Source organism: Oryx dammah, unplaced genomic scaffold, assembly GCF_014754425.2.
Source record: "Oryx dammah isolate SB20612 unplaced genomic scaffold, SCBI_Odam_1.1 HiC_scaffold_10, whole genome shotgun sequence".
NCBI classification, from domain to species: domain Eukaryota; kingdom Metazoa; phylum Chordata; class Mammalia; order Artiodactyla; family Bovidae; genus Oryx; species Oryx dammah.
In genome coordinates, this window is record NW_024070194.1 from 27,306,506 (window position 1) to 27,329,660 (window position 23,155).

Sequence of the window (23,155 nt, forward strand, 5' to 3'; positions counted from 1 at the left end):
ATCTGAGGTTATTGATATTTCTCCCAGCAATCTTGATTCCAGCTTGTGTTTCTTCCAGTCCAGCATCTATCATGATGTACTTTGCATATAAGTTAAATAAGCAGGGTGACAGTATGCAGCCTTGACATACTCCTTTTCCTATTTGGAGTCAGCCCATTGTTCCATGTCCAGTTCTAACTGTTGCTTCCTGACCTGCATATAGATTCCTCAGAGGCAGGTCAGGTGGTCTGGTATTCCCATCTCTTTAAGAATTTTCCACAGTTTGTTGTGATCCACACAGTCAAAGGCTTTGGCATAGTCAATAAAGCAGAAATTGATGTTTTTCTGGAACTCTCTTGTTTTTTCCATGATCCAGCGGATGTTGTAACATGCCTACTGAATCCTTTTACCCTTTGGAGGGAAAAGAGATGTCGGTGTTCCTTTGCTAAACTGACCATCACACACTCACAATCCTTAGCTTTGGGAAGTGGGAGACACAAGTCCAACTCCAAGGATGATGTCCACTCACACCTGAGCATGCTAGACTCACAGTAATTGAACAGGCTGGTCACATGACCTAACATGATCTAGGGAGCTCCCCCCTCCCTTTTTTTAACTGCTGGGGAAGAGTTTTTATAAAAATTTAGTAAATGTGAAGGCTGTTAGCTTGGAACTGCTATGACCATCTACACCTCAACAAGAGGGTGCCCTGCCAGAGAAAAGTGCAGGAAGAGCCAGAGAAGGGGGAAGACAAGAGAGGGACACCATTTGGGCTACTAGATCCAACCATTTGTGCCACTAGATCCAACCATAACTGAAGGCGATGCTCAGGACTTTCTAGAAAAAGGAGACAGTAAGTTTCCTATTTGGCTATAGCCCATTGGATTGTGTTTCTTACTCTAGCAACTCTGACAGCACTGAATAAAGTACACGTAACAGTTAAAAATATGAGCAAATTTAGGTGTAAGTGTGTGGGAATCTTTTTTAAAAACTTGGTAGGCAAAAAGATGTGATATTTTATTTTTAAATTTTAATTATGAAACATTTCAAATAAGCATGAAAAGTACAGAAGATAATAGAGCAGGTCGCCCTTGCACCCACCTCGGAACAGACATTAACATTTTGTCCTATTTGCTTCCAATAAATGCAAGGGAGGAAGGAGTATATGATGTCCTATCCATCCTGTCTCCCAGGAACCATGTCCTTTTCCCTCAAAGCAACCAAGATCAACAGTTCTCACCATGTGCTCTCAGAAACATGCAAATACAGGCACTAGGAATACACCTGCTCACAGATGATAGAGTTGACAAACACTGACTAATCTTTGGCTTTTCCCACTGAATATACATTGGAGATTGTTTCATATCAGAATATATAGGGCTTCCCGATTCCCCTAAGAGCTGTGAAAGGTTCCATGGAAGCAGACCTATTGATTTATGTTTAGATCATGTTCAATATTTCACCATAGTGCAGGATACCATGGATGACCTTGTGTGTAAGTCGTTTCACACAGTTGCAGCTCAGTTTTAGCCCACATTTCTAGGAGTGAGGAATCCAAGTCAAAGGTTTTGTATAACTGTAATTTTGATAGATTTGCCAAGTGTCCAACATAGAGGTCATATCAATTTGTGCTCCCACTGGTAATATATGAAAGAATCTAATCCACAAATTCTGGTCAAGTTTGGGTTATCACATTTTTGCCAACGTAGCCACTTAAAAATGTCATTTCAAGGTTGTTTGAAGTTTGTATTTCATGTTGAGTATCATTTTATACATTTAAGAGCCACTTGTGTGTTTCATTTTCTGTGAACTCCCTGTATTGTGTGCCCTTTTTTACACTGGACTTCTTTTGTCAACTGAACAAAATTAGGTATTGTTCTATCTGCTGTTTTTCTCTCTCTTTCATTTTTTAAGAAATGGCCCTTAGTGACATAAATAGCAAGTATGTTCCACAATTTCCCACTTGTCTTTTTACTTTTCATAATTTTTATCATGCAGAATTTTAAAAAAATTATTTTCATGTAGTCAAGTGTATCCATCTATTTTAAACTTTTGTGCCCTTTTAGAAAAGTTTGTGAGATGAATTGTATCCTCTTAAGCTTCATATGATGAAGGCTTGAGCCCCCAGGACTTCAGAATGGGGCTGTATTTGGGGGTAGGGGTCTTCAAAGAGGTCATTAAGGTAAAATGGTGTGATACGAATGGTTTGGTATTCCATATGACTAGTGTCCTTATGAGAAGAGGAGATTAGGACCCAGAAAGACCCAGATGGAAGACCACGTGGAGATGCAGAGAGAAGATAGCCGTCTGCAAGCTGAGGAGAGAAGCCTGGGAAGGAACCTGCCCTCATGGTCCTCTGAGGAAACCAACCCTGCTGACCCCTTGATCTTGGACTTCCAGCATCCAGAAGGGGAGGAAAGAAGCACCTCTCAGTCTGTTGCTCTGCCTTGTGACAGCCAGGTTGACTTATATGAGGGGGGTTTCTCACAACAGGATGTCTTAAAAAGCGAAGTGTCCCATGCATCTTCTAGTTCTAGACTTGCAGATTATCTTATTGTTAATTTTTAAAGTGTATTTCTTCCCTTCCAAATCTTCTTCAATGGATAAAGCCTGTCTCAGCAGATGGTACTTCTTCTCAAAGAAGGGCTGGGAGAGGAGATGCCAGCACTCATTGCAAATGAATCTCACTGAGTGCACAACTCCTGGCCCATGCTCGCCACCTGCTCAGAGAATACAGACCCTGGACAGGAGGCATGGGGACAGCAGCTCCCATGAGCATCAGTTTGGCCCAAAAGAAAATAAAATGGGTTGGGGATCTGGTTGTTCAGTTTCACATCATAAAAATATGTCCATTACTGATCATCTCTCAGACATGGCAAAAGAAGTCTTCTTCAGAGTCTGTTCAGCAGCATGTCTGCAGCATCCCAGGGCCATGGACCATCCCCAGACCCACCCCGCAGCCCAAGGAGCAGTAGATACTCAGTGACTTCTCATCACACCATATGCAAGCGGCCCCCAGGGAGAGAGCATGTTGGAAAAACTCAGCTTGAAGAGAATTGTAGAGACAGCCCCGGCTTATGTAGTACTGATTTGTTTTCTAATCAAGCTCCTGGGTTGAATATTTATTCACTTTGTCCTGCTCATAAACTCATCATGTAGCTTTTAAGCACAGGGAACTGTCCCTGTTCATTGTGAGTTGATACTGAAAATATTTGATAAAAGAGCCAATTTGTCCTTTTCCCCATTGGATATAGATTTGAGCTCACAGAAAGTCACCGCTGAAGTAGCTGGTCATACATCAAAGGGTTTAGATCTAATGGGCCTTTGAAGCGCTAGTGTAAACATGTGGGAATGACGTGATGAGGGAGCAGTGTTGCTTCAGAGTGCCATGGGGCTCTCAGGGCTATCAACAGTGTTTACGTTTTAAATAGTTCACAGAAAGTTCTTTCACCATCTCCCTTTGCACCTCTCCCCACAGTTAGACCATAAGTAGGACCAGTCAGAATTGGACAAAGCACTGTTGTCTTTGGTGTGCAGTGTTGCCAGAGCAGGGCACAAGAAGACCTATTTCACTTTCTAGGCCAAATACTCGTGGTAAGATGGACAGGACTGTCCTCCGTGCACTGGCTGCAAGTTACCCTAGCATCCTTCCTTGTGCCAACAGATCACTGGAGCACGATGATATTTCTGGACTCATTTCAAATCTACCCTTCTAAGGTGCTATAGGCACAAAGGTCATTAATTAACCTTGGGCACTGGATGACTGATTCCACAGGGCAAGACCTCTCTCTGGCTCACCACTGAGTAGCCAGCATCTAACAGAGTTCCTAGCACAAAGTAGGACTCAACATATATGTATTTAATGAATAAAGGAACATTCTTTAAATGGTATATTAAGTGAAGGCTAACCCTCAAATTAGGGCAGCTAGAAAAAGCATACAGCATACTAAAACTTCTCTAAGAGGACGGCAGAAAGCTAACAAGATAGTGAGGAATTAGTGGGATAAGATGAAGGAAAGTCAGCTGAAGTTAAGAACTGTTTTTTGTCTAAGTTCAACTGAAATAAGCTAGACATCAACTGGTCACTATAACCTTTGCAAATCTAATAGTCTCAGTTATTGAACTTGGATTGAGGTGACCCCAAACATAAAATGAATCACATAGGACCTAAGTCATTTACAAAAATTGTAAATGTACAATGACTGGTGCACAGTATAAAATTACCAGGCACCTTGAGATGGCAAGGCAACATGTACAAAAAGCAGTAGAAACAGAATATAGAAACAAATTCACAGCAGATTCAGAAATGAGAATCACTGAATTTAAAAAAAAAAAAAACAACACAAAAAACTATGACTATCATGTTCAAGGAGTTAGAAGCCATTGAGAATTTCTACAAAGAATCTGCAAATTATTTTTAAAAAGAGTCAATTGGAAATTGCAGAAAAATGCTTAAAATTTTAGAACAAGTCAATGAATGGAACATAGATTGGATGCCTAAAGGATTAGAGAAGTGGGAAATGTCAATGTCAGTCGTGGTCATTGGCTGACAGATCATAGGAAGAATAGAATAAGGTGGGAGACACTCTGGGGTGCTGAAAAGAGGTGCATGCATGCAATCAGGATCCCAGAAGAGTGGAGAGAGGGAACTGGAACGAAGCAACATTACATTGGCTGGGAACTTTTCAAAGCTAATAAAACATGAAACTGACAGATCTGAGAAGCTTTACTAACCCAAATATAGCCATTAAAAAAAAAATTATACACTAAGGTGGCTTCCCTGGTGGCTCAGTGGTTAAACCGTCTGCCTGGAATGCGGGAGACCCTGGTTCGATCCCTGGGTCGGGAAGATCCCCTGGAGAAGGAAATGGCAACCCACTCCCGTACTCTTGCCTAGAGAATCCCATGGAGGAAGAAGCCTGGTAGGCTAGTCCATGGGGTTGCAAAGAGTCGGACACGACTGAGTGACTTCACTCACTTCACTCACTCACTCACTCTATAGTATGGCTACCCGGTGGCTCAGTGGTAAAAGAATCTGCCTGCAATGCAAGAAACATAAGAGATGTGGATTCGATCCCTGGGTTGGGAAGATCCCCTGGAGCGGGGCATGGCAACCCACTCCAGTGTTCTTGCCTGGAGAATCTCCTGGACAGAGGAGCCTATCAGGCTATAGTCCATGGTCTGCATAGAGTCAGACACTACTGAGCGACTAACACTTTCACTTTCATAGTTTATTTTGGAGCAGGAAATGGCAACCCACTCCAATATTCTTGCCTGGAGAATCCTATAGACAGAGGAGCCTGGTGGGCTACACACAGTCCATGGGGTTGCAAAAAGTCAAATACAACTGACATAGCACACACACATGGAGCTTTGTCCACAGAACATCACCAGTGTGGACCAGCTTAGATTATTTTCATTTTACTGATGCTATATTAATATATTGTACCCTTCTTTTATTCTCAGTGACTGAGCAAGCTGGGACTGGGTTCCAAACACTGAAGCTGGAAGACTAATTTGTTTCTTGGATGACAGTAGTAAAATACATCTTCAGCTCCTGTCTCCAGCCAATCTAATTTTGCACCGTGGCTGGTGCCTCCCCTTGGGGTTGATCCATATGTTAATCCCTTTATCCACTTTCACCAAAGGCTGTGTTCATGCTTGAATTACATGCCCTTACAATATTCTTTCATAAGGACTGTGCCATTTGTTTTTGCAGCTCGGGAGGGTTGTCTAAATCCATTTCCGCTGGGGTGGAGCCACTGGCTCCCAGATGCCCTACAATGTAGGTCCCTCCATATCATTTCTTTTCCAGCTTTAATTGTTTATTGTTTTGCAGGACCTCGATGTTAATCACTGAAATGCACAGACCAGCCTGGACACCTCTAGCTGCACAGAGCAGCCATCCTCCTTCGCCCATGTCAATATTGTAACAACAACTGCCAGAAAGAACTCGGACTTCTCAAAATCCTGGGATCACAGCTTTTTCTATCGTTTCAGAGTGATTTTACTCACAGTTGTGAAGCAATCTTCCCTGTCGACAACTCAGACTTTCACTACTTGAACCTCAGTGATGAGGGAGAGAATTGCCCAGACTTGCAAGTTCCTGAAGAGCAAAGACACCTTCTAATAAAAACAGTCATGCCTTCCATGTACTCCCTCCTATGGGCTTCACTGTAGCCTGATGAGGTGGCTTTGTTATTATACTCAATCTGAAGATCAGAGAACTGAACCTTGAGGAGGTTGAATCATACACTTTGTCAGTCAGTAAGAGATGGAGCTGGGATTGACACCCAGGACTATTTGACTTATACCTTATCCTCTTTATCACCATACAAAATAGTGTCCTGTAAGTTTCTCTAGGGTAATCTCCAGGCCTGATGCTCAAATACTCTCTATGATGTTTCTGTCAAAAAAAGTTATTCCACCTCTACTGAAACTATTATAATGATGACAGATTCTTTATTTCCTGAAGCACACGTTGCTTCATGGGCAAAGTGTTGATCATTCTCCCAATGTGTTCCCTAGACCATTACAGATTCTTTGGTATATTAATACAGTTTCCTATTAAAAAAAAATCTATTAGGTATGCAAATATCTTTGAACAACACCAAATTAAACAAAGTTAGATGAATATCACCCACACACACACACACCAATGCAGGACTTTTCAGAGCCTTTAATATGCTAATGTGAGGTGTGAATCCTCAAGGAGATACACTGCTCAGGATTTGCCAACAGTATGTCATGTGGCAGTTCTGAGACACAGTTCTGAGAGAGAACTGTGTTTGAGTGTCTCCTGTGGAGGTACAGGTCAGCAGTGGCCTGCTGCAGGGGCAGGTGCTTTGGGTGTAGCAGACCTGTGTATGGCATAAGCCCTCTTGGAGGAGGTGGCCATCAACCCTACCATAGAGCCACCAGAACTTACACAGGCACAAACAGAATTTTGTGTGCACCAGGACCCAGGAGACAGGAGTAGTGACCCCACAAGAGACTGACTCAGGCTTGCCCTTGAGTATCCAGGAGTCTCTGAGAGAGGCTTGGGTCTACGGTGGCCTGCTGCTGGGTTGGGGGCACTGAGTGTAGCAGTGCATATATAGGTCTTTTGAAGGAGGTCGCCGTTATCTTCATTACCTCCACCATAGTTTGTCCCAAGGTAAATAACAGGGAGGGAACACAGCCCCACCCATCAATAGAAAATGGGATTAAAAATTTACTGAGCATGGCCCCACCCATCAGAACAAGACCCAGTTTCCCCCTCGGTCAGTCTCTCCCATCAGGAAGCTTCCATAAGCCTCTCATCCTTCTCCATCAGAGGGCAGACAGACTGAAAATCACAATCACAGGAAACTAACCAATCTGATCACATGCACCACAGCCTTGTCTAACTCAGTGAAACTATGAGCCATGCCATGTGGGGCCACCCAAGACGAACGGGTCGTGGTGGAGAGTTCTGACAAAACGTGGTCCATTGGAAAAGGGAATGGCAAACCACTTCAGTATTCTTGCCTTGAGAACCCCATGAACAGTATGAAAAGGCAAAAAGATAGGACACTGAAAGAAAACTCTCCAGGTCGGTAGGTGCCCAATATGCTACTGGAGATCAGTGGAGAAATAACTCCAGAAAGAATAAAGAGATGTTGCCAAAACAACAACAACAACCAGTTGTGGATGTGACTGGTAATGGAAGTAAAGTCTAACGCTATAAAGAGCAATATTGCATAGGAACCTGGAATGTTAGGTCCATGAATCAAGGTAAATTGGAAATGGTCAAACAGGAGATGGCAAGAGTGAACATCGACATTTTAGGAATCAATGAACTAAAATGGACTGGAATGTGTGAATTTAACTCAGATGAATATTATATCTACTACTGTGGGCAAGAATCCCTTAGAAGAAATGGAGTAGCCCTCGTAGTCAACAAAAGAGTCCAAAATGCAGTACTTGGAAGCAATCTCAAAAATGACAGTGTGTACGCCCAGCAGTGGGATTGCTGGGTCATAAGGCAGTTCTATTTGCAATTTTTAAAGGAATCTCCACACTGTTCTCCATAGTGGCTGTACTAGTTTGCATTCCCACCAACAGTGTAGGAGGGTTCCCTTCTCTCCACACCCTCCCCAGCATTTATTGCTTGCAGATTTTTGGATCGCAGACATTCTGACTGGTGTGAAGTGGTACCTCATTGCGGTTTTGATTTGCATTTCTCTAATAATGAGTGATGTTGAGCATCTTTTCATGTGTTTGTTAGCCATCCATATGTCTTCTTTGGAGAAATGTCTATTTAGTTCTTTGGCCCATTTTTTGATTGGGTCGTTTATTTTTCTGGAATTGAGCTGCAGGAGTTGCTTATATATTTTTGAGATTAGTTGTTTGTCGGTTGCTTCATTTGCTATTATTTTCTCCCATTCGGAAGGCTGTCTTTTCACTTTGCTTATATTTTCCTTTGTTGTGCAGAAGCTTTTAATTTTAATTAGGTCCCATTTGTTTATTTTTGCTTTTATTTCCAGAATTCTGGGAGGTGGATCATAGAGCCACTATGGAGAACAGTGTGGAGATTCCTTAAAAAATTGCAAATAGAACTGCCTTATGACCCAGCAATCCCACTGCTGGGCATACACACTGAGGAAACCAGAATTGAAAGAGACACATGTACCCCAATGTTCATCGCAGCACTGTTTATAATAGCCAGGACATGGAAACAACCTAGATGTCCATCAGCAGATGAATGGATAAGAAAGCTGTGATACATATACACAATGGAGTATTACTCAGCCATTAAAAAGAATACATTTGAATCAGTTCTGATGAGATGGATGAAACTGGAGCCGATTATACCGAGTGAAGTAAGCCAGAAAGAAAAACACCAATACAGTATACTAACACATATATATGGAATTTAGAAAGATGGCAATGATGACCCTGTATGCAGGACAGCAAAAAAGACACAGATGTGTATAGCAGACTTTTGGACTCAGAGGGAGAGGGAGAGGGTGAGATGATTTGGGAGAATGGCATTGAAACATGTATAATATCATGTAAAAAAAAGAAAAAATAAATAAACTATTTGCTCAAAAAAAAAAAATGACAGAATGATCTCTGTTCATTTACAAGGCAAACCATTCAATATCACAGCAATCCAAGCCTATGCTCCGATCAGTAATGCTGAAGAAGCTGAAGTTGAATGGTTCTATGAAGACCTACGAGATCTTCTAGAACTAACACCCAAAAAAGATGTCCTTTTCAATACAGGGTACTGGAATGCAAAAGTAGGAAGTCAAGAAATACCTGGAGTAACAGACAAATTTGGCCTTGGAGAACAGAACGAAACAGGGCAAAGGCAAAAAAAAGTTTTGCCAAGAGAACGCACTGGTCATAGCAAACACCCTCTTCCAACAACAAAAGAGAAGACTCTACACATGGACATCACCAGATGGTCAATACCAAAATCAGATTGATTATATTCTTTACAGCCAAAGATGGGGAAGCTCTATACAGTCAGCAAAAACAAGACCAAGAGCTGACTGTGGCTAAGATCATGAACTCCTTATTGCTAAATTCAAACTTAAAGAAAGTAGGGAAAACCACTAGACCATTCAGGTATGACCTAAATAAAATCCCTTACAATTATACAGTGGAGGTGAGAAATAGATTTAAGGGACTAGATCTGATAGACAAAGTGCTTGATGAACTATGGACGAAGGTTTGTGACATTGTACAGGAGACAGGGATCAAGACCATCCCCAAGAAAAAGAAATGCAAAAAGGCAAAATGGCTGTCTGAGGAGGCCTTACAACTAGCTGTGAAAAGAAAAGAAGCGAAAGGCAAAGGAGAAAAGGAAAGATATTTAAATGCAGTGTTCCAAAGAATAGCAAGGAGAGATAAGAATGCCTTCCTCAGTGATCAATACAAAGAAATAGAGGAAAACAATAGAATGGGAAAGAATAGAGATCTCTTCAAGAAAATTAGAGATACCAAGGGAACATTTCAGGCAAAGAAGGGCACAATAAAGGACAGAAATGGTATGGGCCTAACAGAAGCAGAAGATATTAAGAAGAGGTGGCAAGAACACACAGAAGAACTATAAAAAATATATATATATCTTCATGACCCAGATAACCACAATGGTGTGATCACTCACCTAGACATCAGACATCCTGGAGAGCAAAGTCAAGTGGGCCTTAGGAAGCATCACTATGAACAAAGCTAGTGGAGGTGATGGAATTCCAGTTGAGCTATTTCAAATCCTAAAAGAGAATGCTGTGAAAGTGCTGCGTTCAATATGCCAGCAAATTTGGAAAATTCAGCAGTGACCAGGTCAGTTTTCATTCCAATCCCAAAGAAAGGCAATGCCAAAATATGTTTAAACTACCACACAATTGCACTCATCTCACACACTAGCAAAGTAATGCTCAAAGTTTTCCAAGCCAAGCTTCAACAGTACATGAACTGTGAACTTCCAGATGTTCAAGCTGGATTTAGAAAAGACAGAGGAACCAGAGATCAAATTGCCAACATCCACTGGATCATCTAAAAAGCAAGATAATTCCAGAAAAACATCTACTTCTGCATTATTGACTATGCCAAAGCCTTTGACTGTGTGGATCACAACAAACTGGAAAATTCTTAAAGGGATGGGAATACCAGACCACTTGACCTGCCTCCTGAGAAATCTGTATGCAGGTCAGGAAGCAACAGTTAGAACTGGACATGGAACAACACACTGGTTCCAAATCGGGAAAGGAATATGTCAAGTCTGCACATTGTCACCCTGCTTATTTAACTTATATGCAGAGTACATCATGAGAAATGCTGGGTTGTATGAAGCACAGGCTGGAATCAAGACTTCTTGGAGAAATATCAACAACCTCAGTTATGCAGATGACACCACCCTTATGGCAGAAAGTGAAGAAGAACTAAAGAGCCTCTTGATGAAAGTGAAAGAGGAGAGTGAAAAAGTTGGCTTAAAGCTCAATATTCAGAAAACTAAGATCATGGCATCTGGTCCCATGACTTCATGGCAAATAGATGGGGAAATATTGGAAACAGTGACAGACTTTATTGTTTTGGCTCCAAAATCACTGCAGATGGTGATTGCAGCCATGAAATTAAGACACTTGCTCCCTGGAAGGAAAGTTATGACTACCCTAGACAGCATATTAAAAAGCAGAGACATTACTCTGCCAACAAAGGTCCATCTAGTCAAAGCTATGGCTTTTCCAGTGGTCATGTATGGATGCGAGAGTTGGACTATAAAAAAATGCTAAGTGCCGAATAATTGATGCTTTTGAACTGTGGTGTTGGAGAAGACTCTTGAGAGTCCCTTGGACTGCAAGCAGATCCAACCAGTTCATCCTAAAGGAAATCAACCCTGAATATTCATTGGAAGGACTGGTGCTGAAGCTGAAACTGAAGTTTGGCCACCTGATGTGAAGAAAGGCCTCATCTGAAAAGACCCTGTTGCTGGGAGACAATGAAGGTGGGAGGAAAAGGGGACAAAGAGGGTAAGATGGTTGGATGGCATCACTGACTCAATGGACATGGGTTTGAGTAAACCCCAGGAGTTGGTGACAGACAGGGAGCCTGGTGTGCTGCAGTCCATGCGGTCGCGAAGAGTCAGACACGACTGAGTGACTGCACTGAACTGATTTCATGTGGATTGTTTGTTTCTGAGGCATTTTATAGAGCTACAGGAGTTTACACTTTGAAAAAATGCTGCTCCGAGAAAAACAAAAGAATGTGTAGTTGGTTTTCATAATTAATAACAGTAGGTTTCTTATAAATTCCCTGCAAACCCAGGAGTAGTGAATACTGAATGATGACTACTAGGGGATCATGCATAGATAGAATATTCTCTCTCTCTCTATTTCATTTGTTGTTATTCAGCCACCAAGTTGTCTGACTATTCAGGACCCCATGGACTGCAACACTCCAGGCTTCCCCATCCCTCACCATCTTCCAGAGTTTGCCCACATTCATGTCCATTGAATCGGTGATGCTGTCCACTCATCTTATCCTCTATCACTCTCTTATTATATAATTGTCTTAAATCTTAAAAACAACCCATCCTAGTACATTCTATTTTCTTTACTTTGTAAAGAGCACCTTTCAGAAGTGTTAAGTAACTTGCCCAAGGCTGCTCCTCGACGGTGCCGGAGTCTGAATCCAAACCCTGACCAGATGGTCCAGAGCTGAACATTCTCGCACTTGTCTGCACCGTCCTTTCCAGGCTCCATTCATCCCTTGGTCACTATCTGAGGGTCTCTTTTAGCTGCACATCAGCTGTGAACATGCCCACTGGTGGCCCCCATTTCTCACTGCTCTGCACATGTCTGCAGTTGACTGTCGAAATGCTGAAAGTATTGATTTGGAGGATTGCAAATTAAACGTAATGAGTAGGCAGCTTCACAAACAGAGGACACATGGATAATAAGAATCAACTGTAACTCACACAGTGTCTTCAAGCATCTTCATTATTGGACAAGCATTATGTAGGCACATGTACCCATCTCCAACTTTATTTGCCACACTTAAGAGAGAAAATATCAAATTAAGAAGCTGGTCCTATTTATCTCAGTGAGAAATATTTTGTTTTAAGACCTCCAAAAGTCACACTCATTTTTCACATAGATTTTTTTAAAGTGTGTGAAAGAAATACATTTTATGACAAAAGAAAATATTAGAGTGCATATCTTATTAAAACAGCAATTATCTATGAAAAGCAATCACAGTTACTTAGTTTGGTGAAAATAAAGGTTTATGCAACCCAAAATCATCTGAAGGAAAATCACTGGATTCCTCATCTCTTGCTATTCTTGGTGTTTTGAACAGTCAACTGTGAAAGTCTTCTGACCATGGGGGTCTATTGGAGTCTTGTCATTTGGGGCTCCCTCTCACTGGCCCCACAAGGGCAAAGACCACCTGTGTGATGCTGCTGTGGCCTGGCCTTGGCTCTTCACTTACCCTTTGCTCAAATCAGTGACTTGATCCACACACTTGCTATTTCCTAGGAATGTCTAGGGAGTGGAAGGGGGAAAAGAAAGGTTGTTTTTGTCTATATCTATATATCTATATCTATGTCTATATCCAGAGAAAGCAATGGCAACCCACTCCAGTACTCTTGCCTGGAAAATCCCATGGACAGAGGAGCCTGGTAGGCTGCAGTCCATGGGGTCGCTAAGAGTCAGACACGACTGAGCGACTTAACTTTCACTTTTCGCTTTCATGCATTGGAGAAGGAAATGGCAACACACTCCAGTGTTCTTGCCTAGAGAATCCCAGGGACCGGGGAGCCTGGTGGGCTGCCATCTATGGGGTGACAAAGGGTCGGACACAACTGCCATGACTTAGCAGCAGCATGTCTATATCCACATCCCTAAAAATGAAAGGGAGAAGGAAAGACGTGAAGCTGCATCTACTCTGATTTTTCCTGGCACCTGACTTCTGCTCCAACTGGGAGCGGCTCTCCAGCACGGTGATATTAAGAGAGGGGGCGGGGACATTAACTGGGCTAGGGTGCTGTGGATTTTTGGCTGGTCTATCTGTAATGCTTCCTTAGCCCAGGACTCTTTAAGCCCAGTTTGAGAAGGAAGTGGTCTACCAGCTACTCATTGTAGGATCTGCAGACCAAGGGCGTCAGCATCACCTGCCAGCTTGTGAGACGCACGGCCTCAGGCTGCTGGCTCAGATTGCATGTTGTAGAGGGTCCCTGTGCAATTTCATAGAACCATAAGGCCAGGAAGCACCTACATGGGGTGATGCTGGAGGCAAAGCTCTGTGTCTCCCAGGGAACTGTTCAGTGCACATTGGAGATTAGGGCTTGGTTTCCTCTGCATCCATCCAAAAAGCCAGTGGTGGAGAGCAAGAATCACCATCGAGTCTTCTAAAGCAGTATTACAGGGAAAAACTATATTAATGAAGTCTTTCTTTTATCAAGGGGCTTCCATAGGTTTCGGTACACAGGCACCCTGCCTCCTTTCCTCCTGGCGTGTCCAGTGCTGGCAGTGCACGTGGGCTCCTTCTCAGTCACCACTGCTCAGAAGATGGAAAATGCAGATGTCCAGCCGTACCCAAGAGCAAGGCAGGTAGAATCTCCTAGAGTGGAGTCCATGCACCACTGTATTTATAAAATTCCCCTGGCTGATGCTAAGTTGTGCACAGAACTGAGAACCCCTGCCCAGGATTGGATTCAGGAGAAGGTTAATTCAGGGAAATTTGGGAAAAAGGGGGCTGCTTTTTTCTAAAACCCTCAAATGGACCAAGGTCTTTCACAATTGTGTGGTTTTCATCAGCGTCCTAGATATGGTCGGCAGCTAGAAGCCACATGAGCCTTCGGAAGTCTCTCTTTTATATAGACAGATATAGACATAGACATAGATATGTGTGTTATTCGCTCAGTCATGTCTGATTTTGTGACCCCATGGACTGTAGTCCACCAGGCTTCTCTGTCTCTGGAATTCTCCAGGCAAGAATACTAGAGTGGGTTGCCATTCCCTTCTTCAGGGGATCTTCCTGACCCAGAGATTGAACCTGGTCTCCTGCATTGCAGGTGAATTCTTTACCACCTGAGCCACCAGGGAAACAAATAGGTATAGATATGGATATAGATGGAGATATGGATAAAACAGTCTCAATCTCCACCTCAGCCCTTAACCTTTTCTTAATTTAAGAACACAAGTACAATTCTAGAAATTACCTGAACTGCCCCCTGCCAAGTTACAATATTCATGAGAGATTGGCTGATTTGTTCCATTAAAACATTTTTTAGGACTCTGTTATGCATACTTAATTTGAAAACACATGCATATTTAATTTTCTCTTCATTGGGAATGCATTTATACAAGTAATAATAAGCCACAGCCTCTGAAGACAGAAAAAGTAAGACAGATGGGTAGGACAATGTCAGAACTCACAGATGGGAACCCCTTGTTGCATCTCTATAAACCCCATCATGTCTTCTTCACCAGAACATGAATGAGACCCTGTAGCCCCACAGGAAGTTAGCAAAACCCTAGAGCCATATGTAGCATTTCCATGACTAGGCATTTTCTCAGCAAACCAGCAACAGTGGTGAACTTCTATAAAACACCAATGGAAATCCAAGCTTGGGGTGATACTGAGTCCGCTGTGACCTGAGCAGTATGCATACATGTACGAGGTGAGGGGAGTGACAAGTGAGGTATAGGCAACAGAAGAAAGGAATTAGGATTGTTTTGTTATGATAAGGTACTCACATCATCTGTGAAGTGGTGTACACTCACATAAACTATTCAATGAAAACTACGGAAGGCAGAGAAAGAGTGGAAGACAAAAATAGGAACAAACAACCAGGGCAACAAATAACCAACAGGAATGAACATGGTAGACATGAATCCAACTCTCTCACAAGTCACTTTGAACTGGTGGGAAAATGCACCAATTCAAAAGACAGAGATTGACAGAGTGGATCAAAACACGCAACCCAACTCTGTATTGTCTACAAGAAACCTACTTTAAATACAAAGACACATGTAAAAAAAGCACGAATAGCTGCATTAATGTGAGAGAGAACGGACTTCAGAGCAAAGAGAGTTATCAGGGATGAAGAAGGGTTTTATGTAATGATAGAGGGATCAATTCTTATAGGAGACATGACCATCCTTAACAGGTATATGCCTAACAACAGAGCATCGAACTACCTGAAGCAAAATCAGATAGAACTACAAGGAGAAACAGATGAATCCACGGTTATAATTGGAGACCTCAGCACCCCTCTATTACAAACAGACAGATTTAGCCAGCAGAAAGGCAATGAGAACATAGTTGACCTCAACAGCACCATCAGTCAAGTGGATGTAATTGACATCTATAGACAGCTTCATCCAACAGGAGCAGAAAACACATTCTTCTCAAACTCTGGGCCATGAAACACACCTTAACAAATCTAAACGAATAGAATCATAGCATGCCTGCTCTCGGACCACAGTGAAATCAAACTAGAAATCAGAAACAGAAAGATAATGAAAAAAAATTCCAAAATGCATGGAGAAAAAACAACACAGCTCTAAAAAAAAAAAAAAAAAAAAAAAAAAAACCACACAGGCCAAAAGCAGAGAAAAAGAAACGCCTCAAGGGAAATTTTAAAATATTTTGAACTAAATAAAACTGGAAACACAACTTACCAGAAACTTCTGGTTGCAGTGAACGCAGGGCTGAGAAGGAAATGTGTAGCCTTGAGTATGTATATTAGAAAAGAAAAAGGCCTAAAATCAACAGTCTAAGTTTCCACCTTAGCAAACTAGAAGAAGGAGAGCAGATTAAATCCAAAATAAGCAGAAAAAAAGGAATAAAAAGAGTTAGAGCAGAAATCAATAGAATTGAAAACAGGAAATCAATAGAGAAAAACAATGACGCCAAAAGCTGGCTCTCGGTAGAGCTCAATAAAACTGATAAGCCACAAGACAGGCTAACTAAGCAAAAAGCAGACAAGGAGGGTGGGCAGCTATTAATTCAGAAACTGTGCCTTGAGCAAGCCGCCTGTGCCTGGCACTATGCCAGGGTACCCTGCGAATAGGACAGATATCAGCTCTGCTCTGCCTGACTGTACGTATCAGTGGCGGGTGAGGGGCATAGTTAATTTGAGTAAATATCAAAGTGACATCATTCCAGGTCAATTAAGTGCATTAAGGGCAACAAGTCAGGGTGTTATAGAGAATGACAAGGTGAGTGGAGTGGTCAAGAAGGGCTTCTCAGTGGAGGTGATATCTGAGCAAAGCCTGTCAACAGGAGACACCTGGGCAGGACATGGAGGCTGAGTCACACTTAATGGCAGCTTGTGGGTTTGGAAGCCTGAGCAGGGACACGTTTAGTGGATCTGAGACCTGACCAGGCTGGAAGATGGCAGGCAGGATGGGGGGAACAAAGGTGCAATCAGGCAGGCGTGCTGGATGGGCCGTGCTGGGGAGGCTGGGTGTTGTTCCCAGTGCTAAGCGGAGCCACTGCAAAGCTTAAGTAGGAGTTTATGTTTCAAAGGATCTCCCTGGAGACACCCTAAGGATTGGATTGGAGAACAAGCGGGAATCAGGGAAACCCACCAGGAGGCTGTCAGCATCATCCCAGAGATGATGGACGTCAGCCCTGACCAGGGCAGCAACGTGGGTCTGAGACAAGTGGACAGACATGGGGAACATGGAGGCGGAGTCGCTGGCTGCAAGGCTGGCCCTGATGTGGGCAGTTAGTGACGGAGAGAGAGGTGATGCTGGGGGCTTTTGCCACGGTGCATGGTGAGTGTAGCATCTTCTGCTGCACTAGGGGAGGTGCTCAGGGGCTTGGCACGTGGCTGCTCCAGGAGGGAGGGATCAGTAGAAGGTAACCTGGGAGCCGTTCCAAGAGAGGCAGGACAGGAGGGTTAATGGGGCTGGTTGGCTCATTTAAAAGAACTAGACACATCCTCTCAACAATCCTGTAGTTGACCCCACCTGGTGACAGAGTCTGTATGTTAAAGCGTTGTTTTAATACTGCATCACCACTTGAGGGGCTCAGATCTCTCTTCAGGCATCTTTAATGGACATGTCTCGGCTCTCTCCCCTGATCAGAATCAATGGCCCGGCTCTCCCTGGTTTGGTCCAGCACCGGGCCTCCCCTCTGTCAGGCCACAGCTTTGGGAGCAAGGCCCGCAGGTATGCTCTGGATCCGTGAAATCCAACAGGCTCTGGGAACAGAGTGGGGCTCAGACATGAAGCAGGAGCATCTAGACCTCTCTGCAAGGCCCAGGGAGGATGCTGAACTCAATTCAGAGACATGGCTGCACCCGGTCAGTTGGTCTATTGACAGAGGCGAAGATATTTCAGACAAGGACACGCCTTTGAAGTAGCTGAAGAACAAAAGGGTGGGTTTATTGGAAAGATATGCGGTTGCGTCACTGAAGCCACAGGCTGGACGTGCAGTGGGTCAGGGGAAGGATGGAGCTGGACATAGAGGGATTTGTGGCCAGGAGGCCTCCTCTGGACCACAGGGTCTGCACCAGCCCTGCTCCAAGCCTCTGCCTCCATCTCTGCCCATGCATGTACTACTCTCCCTCTGAAGCTCTCTCTGGGCTTGTATGCAGCTGTGTGCCACCTTCACGTCCCTGCGTGTGTCTGGGAGTCTGTCCCTGCTCTCTGCCTCCATCTCTGCCCATCCATGTACTACTCTCCCTCTGAAGCTCTCTCTGGGCTTGTACGCAGCTGTGTGCCACCTTCACGTCCCTGCGTGTGTCTGGGAGTCTGTCCCTGCTCTCTGGCCTGGTGCACATCCCCATGCATCCCCTCCACTTGCTGAGTCCATGTTCTCCCACAAGGCTGACAATGGGCAACCCAACACACAGCCTCCTCTCTGGGCTAAGGGCCTGCAGTGCCCAATTCCAACCTGAGTGGACGAGCAAAGCTCTGTTCTCCACCCTGGTCCCTAGTGGGCAGCAGGGGATGGAGGTCAGGGAGGACACCATCCTGACATGACTTCAGCCCAATCCTGTGTCTGGGGGTTCCTATCAGTGGGAGGGGTGTGTTCCAGGGCAGAAGCTCCATGGAACAGTCCCGCTGGGTCAGTACTGCAGGACGCAAAGGGACCAGCATGGACTTAGCAAGATCTGTGTTCAGTTCTTAGTCACAGGGTTCTCTCCAGGCTGCTCTGTTTCGATGTTTTACCAGCATCCGTGCTGAAGAGATTTCCCCAAAGGGAGAATTACAGTGGTGGTGGACACATTACAACCCTTTCCACTTGCAAACTCTCAGACACCTTCTTTCTCCTGCTCCCAAACCACAGGGGACAAAGAGAAGAACCCAGATGATACTGCTAGAAGCAGCCACTTCCTGAGTCTGCCAGGCACTGATCAGGCATCTTTAGACACCGGGAGGGGTCAGGGCTGGGAGGATGCTCTGAGCAGGGCAATAAGGTGCCACCAGGCCCCCCTGGCACACTCCCTCGTGCATCTCCTCTCAGACTGCTCCACCTGACACCCAGAGGCCAGGCTGCAATTGTTTCTCCATGCTTATTTGCATGAGCAGATGGCTAGTTAGTGTAAGTGGAACAAAATATTTTTAAAATAATATTTAACAGACGGGGAGAAGGAGGCCTCACCGCAGTCAAACACCCATCTTGTCACTTGAATTCCATGAATCCTCCCTGAGCTTAAAGGCCACCCTGCCTTCTCCTGTGATGCGCACAGGGTTCCAAGTATTTTACTAAATCCTAAATCAATCAGAGGAGAGGAAAGCCTTGAGAGCATCTTTAGAGCCATGCCTCCTGCTGCCCTGGACCCCGTGCCACACACCACCCACTGCCCTGCATCCCCCTCATTGGCACACACTCTCCAGGCCTTTTTTCTTCTAATTTTTACATTTTTCGTCATTCTGCTCTTTGGGGCCGTTTTCACCTTTGCCTTCTGGTCTACCTTTGAGCCACATTCCGTAGCAACTTAATTAATTTGTGTCAGGGATTGTGTGGATCTCACTTATTGCTTAATATTTGCCTAAATGCCTCCTTTCCCTTGTTTAGAATCTGTCCCCTCATGTCATGAACTCTGTCACTCGAGCCTCCAGGCCAAGGGAACAATTTTCCAGTGAATTGTTCCCAAGAAAGAAAGGTGGGAGTTCCTGCTACATCTCCCACTTTGCTCACCCTTTTTTGAAACAGAAGGAGAAGAAGGGGAAACAACTCTCATGCCTTTGCCCAGATTCAGCCACTTATTTCATATTACTTTTCATTAAACAAATCACCTTCCTGTTCTTAAAAAAGAAAATTATGTCACATGCAATGGAATATTAGCCATAAAAGGGAATAAAATTTGAGTCATTTGTAAAAATGTGGATGGACCTAGAGTCTGTCATAGACAACGAAGTAAGCCAAAAAGAAAAAAACAAATATATATAGGTCATCCAGGCTCCCAGCTCAGAGGAGCACTGTTGATGCCAGAATGGCACTGAGGCTCTGCACACAAACTGGAACTTTCTTCCCAGGTAATTGGAGGTTCTCCAGTGCAACTGGGCTGATATTTCATGCTTGTCCTGGTATCTCTGAAACCTTCTCTGACCAGCCCTCTTCCTCCAGGACCAGCTGGGAAAAGACCCTGAATCAGGGCCAAATCATGGCCATTTATTTCTGGAAAGGGCTCCAGCCATCCCCTAATCCCTTCATTTCACGCCTGAAGCCGTGAAGGTGCAGAAAGGTTAAGTGGCTTTTTGAAGGTATCTCAGCTCACAGGTGGCAATGTGTGTGGAGCTCGGGTTTGTTAACCCTGACATCCTCCTGGGCAATGGCAATCAGCCATGCTCTTGGGTACGGGGTTCTTATGAAGCATGGGCTCAGGTCTAACTTTCAAGGGAGAGGGCTTTCAATACAGCCTGTTGTCTCCACCTGAGAGGCTGAGTCTGATTTTAAACATAGGCGGACAAGAGGGTGCCTCTCCTAGGAGATCCAGGTGGCCAGGCTGGGCTTTCCTGAGAGCTTCCTGCTATCTCATCCTCTTTTAAGGAGAAAGAAGGGACAGTCAGAGTTATTGCATCAGATTCCTCAGAGTTCCGCCAGCCTGGGTCATTGTGGCTCTGGACATCAGCAACCCCAGGATGCTGGAAATGAAAACCCCCAGGAATTTTTTAACTGTCTGGTGTAATAGAGGACCTTTGTGTTCATGAGATCATATGACTGGAGCTTTAGAAGAGGAAAGGCTGATGAAGGCCAGGGAGGCAGGAAAGATGAATGCTCTTGGGACCCAGATCCAGGGGCCTGCACATCTGGTTACTGAATGGGAAACAGCTACTCCTGGTCAGGACAGAAACTCACCAAGGGGATGGCCTGTTGTAGAACTGGCTGATTTGACAGTGTGGCCTTGAGGGTCAATTGGAGGTTTGCTGTCCCTCAGAGAGCACAAGGCACCTGCTTCCCTGGTCCCTGTCCACTCCCCTTTCCCCTCGGTTTCCTCCCCTTCAAGGCTCCCTTTGCCCAGATCTGCTGTACAGCAGGTGCTGAGTCAGGGCTGGGAGGATGCTCTGAGCAGGGCAATGAGGTGCCCTGGGCTCTGGGAAGGCAGAGATGGAGCCAACCTGACTGGCCAGGGCTGCTCTTCAAGGTACTCAAGGTCCTTACATTCTTCTCACAAAGTCCCTTGATGAGCATTTACTGTCTGCCCAACACAAGGACCAGGGTTCCTAATAATGTTTAGTAGAGATATGTTTATCTCTACTAAATAATGTTTAGTAGAGAATAATGTTTAGTAGAGAATATACAGTAAATACATACGGTGGCTGCATGAAGAGTGAACATAGGGATGAAGGGCTAAACGAACACGTTGAATGCAAGAGGACATTGTAAGAACTTGGGCAGAGGACAGTCAGGTTCTTTCTAGTCTCTCTGCTTCAGGAGTTTGAAGATAGCAGAAGAAATATTTTTCAAATCAGCTAGAGGGCCCAGGAGAGAGTGCATCTCACTGTGTGCAGGCTCTGTGAGCGGAGAATCTGGGGTCTCTTAACCTCTGTCAGTGTTTCCTGCAGAGTAAAGCCCCTTGGGCACCAGGTAGATAAGATTCCTCACCTCAGTCCCAACTGCTGGTCGCCCCAGAGTGACAATTACACTCTCTATTTTTTTTTTTTTTACAGCAAGGCTTGGAAATTAATCTTTATTATAGAAAGATTTTTTTATAGAAAGACACAAGGATTAAGTGTCACTCCAGTTTTGTACCCTTTTGTCACATTATAGAATGTGCCTTACAGTTTCCTAATGGGTCAGTGGTCTGAGCCATGTCTTGACTTTCTCGTCACCCCCACTGTCATCGTCTCCTGATGAGCATGAGGCTGGGGCCCTCACAGCTCCCCCCTCCAGGTGGCCTCTTCCTGCTGAGCCCCGCCCACGGGAGCTGGCACCTTCAACCCCAAATGACTGCAGAGGCTGTGACTATCCACCCTTCCCTCTCCTTGTCTTCATTTCAGAGCCATCCAATCCTTGCAGCTAGCACACTGAAATATTCATATTTTAGATGAGCGGTGTTAAAAAACTCATTGACCAAAAGTCAGTTCATCATCTTTAAATCAATCTCAACATTGTGATAAAAGATAAGTGAATAAAGAAGTTATTCGCAAATATGAGGTCTGTTTTGCTAACTATTTCCCCATCCCTGAATTCTAATATATATATATATTTGTTTAGAAAACTGGTCAGTAAACACTAATTGTGGTAAAGGAAAATGCATGCTACATAATTCATTAAACCCCACAGGCTTTCTGCAGCCCCACCATTCAGAAACATGTTAACATGCAGAGTGAACGATTTTCAGTGTAATTAAGGGAATGAGTCGTGGCAACGGCAGGACTCTGATCACCAAACTTCCTTCCAGGCTTCTCTCATCTTTCTGTTGTTTTTATCCTCAAATGTTACACTGTGGGGGGGATGGGCAGTGAGGAGAGGAAGGGAAAAGACAGCATGGGGAGACCCCCAAAGAGTCAACACTCTAAGAAGCTGGATGAATCTCTTTATTTTTAATTTTTACTTTATATTGGAGAATAGTTTAAATCCCATGGATGGAGGAGTCTGGCGGGCTACGGTCCACAAGGTCACAAACAATTAGACACGAGTCAGCAACTGAGCACACACACATCGTTGTTATGCGGTGTGGTGGATGTATCTCCGCTTCTGCCCCTGGAAGGGGTGCTCACTGGTCTTCCTTTCTTTCTTTCTTTTTGGTTGGTTGGCTTGAGTTCCTGGTTATTCCCCATGAAGTCAACAAACAACCTTCCAGAAAATGGAAAAGCCAACGTACCAACCCTCAGGAGATTCCATCTTTAACTGGTTCCTTACCTTGCACATTGGGCACAGTGATGTGCAACCATCTTGCACTTTGCTCTAGTCGGTGTCTGTATCTCCCTTAGATTTGGGTTGAAATCCTGACTCCCAGAGGTGATGGTGGTAGTATTGATACCTTGGGCTTTATGGGCTATTACGTCATAAGAGTGGAGCCCTTGTGATTAGGATGAAGTGCCCTTATGAACGAGTTCCAAAGGATCCTGGCCCCTTTGGCCAGGTGAGGACACAGAAGTTTGCAAACCCAGAAGAGGGCTCTTACCCACCCAGCGCATCCTCTCTTTATAACCCCCTGACTGCACCCTTGTGACAGTGATTGCAGTTGTAATTGGATGTGGATAGGCAGTTAGCCTCTGTCTCCCCAGTGCAGTTC